This window comes from Brassica oleracea, chromosome C7, assembly GCF_000695525.1.
Source record: "Brassica oleracea var. oleracea cultivar TO1000 chromosome C7, BOL, whole genome shotgun sequence".
Taxonomy (NCBI): domain Eukaryota; kingdom Viridiplantae; phylum Streptophyta; class Magnoliopsida; order Brassicales; family Brassicaceae; genus Brassica; species Brassica oleracea.
The window spans coordinates 34,396,991-34,398,286 of record NC_027754.1 but is presented as its reverse complement, the minus strand read 5'-3'; positions in this window follow the sequence as shown (position 1 = coordinate 34,398,286).

Here is a 1,296-nt window from a genome sequence, read left to right as displayed (position 1 = left end):
TAATAGATTTACCTTTAAATTAGTGGAAGATGAGTACCATTTGATTAAAAACCTGTAAAAGAGATAGATTAGTAAGAAATACATGAGACAAAACTGAAAAATTTATATAAAGTTTGGTGTTTTCAAGTCAAAGAGATTAGAGAGAGGTTGGAGGGTTTTAGAATGATGAACATTACATTTTTGTTGCAGCCATTTGAGAGGAGGAGGGAGAATGTGTAAATTTTTCTTTATATAGGGAGACAAAAAATCCAATTAGATTAAATATTTTTTACTGAGACGACTTCCTGGACGACTTACATTTCAGTTGTCTGGTGAAGAAATTAAAACAGACGACTTACATGTAAGTCGTCCAGAAGAGTTTAATATTTTTAGCGGGAAATTAAATATTTTTAGCGGGAAACTAAAATAGAAGACTTTCCAGACGACTTACAAGTAAGTCGTCTGGTTTAAATTATTTAAGCGGGAAAATATTTTTTTTAAAAAATTTTAGGCGGGAATATTTGGACGACTTACATGTAAGTCGTCTGTTTTAATTTCTTCACCAGATGACTGAAATGTAAGTCGTCCGAGTAAATTATTCAACAGACGACTGAAATATAAGTCGTCCACACCCTAAACATAACCCCTAAACTTAATTATCTAATTAAAGACTTCATAAAATCAAATCAAACTTGAAAAGTGTTTACTATACACATAAATAAACACATATAGGTGAAAACTAATTTTTGAAAAAAACATTTTAGTTTTCCAAAATCTAACCCTAACAATACATACAATACTACAACATATGTTTGCCAAACTCCTAAACCAAAGTATTTCATGATTCACTACTTCCACTCATCTATCTTCAAAACAAATCAATTTTATCATATCTTAATTTATATCACTTAAAACTGTTTATAATTACTTGATTTTTATTTTTCACGCATCAAAATATTTTTTTACAAGATTTATAAATTATTTTTAAAATAAACCGGTACCAGACGACTTACACTTCAGTCGTCCAGACGACTTCCAACATCTCAGACGACTCAGACGATTTACTAGGGCTATATTCGTAAAAATGGCTTCTGTTTTTTTGTTTGGTCACAAGGGGCTGAGCTGTAATTTCACTAGGCTTTTAGGTTATTTTTGCATTTGATTCAAGTTTGGGTATAGGTTTGGGGTTAAAATCAAGTTGTGGGTTAGTTTTGGCAAAAACCCCTTGATTTTATAATGAATTTGAATGGATTTATTTGGATTTTTTAGTTAAAAATATAAAAACTCAAATCTGAGGGAAAACCTCCGGATTTGCAT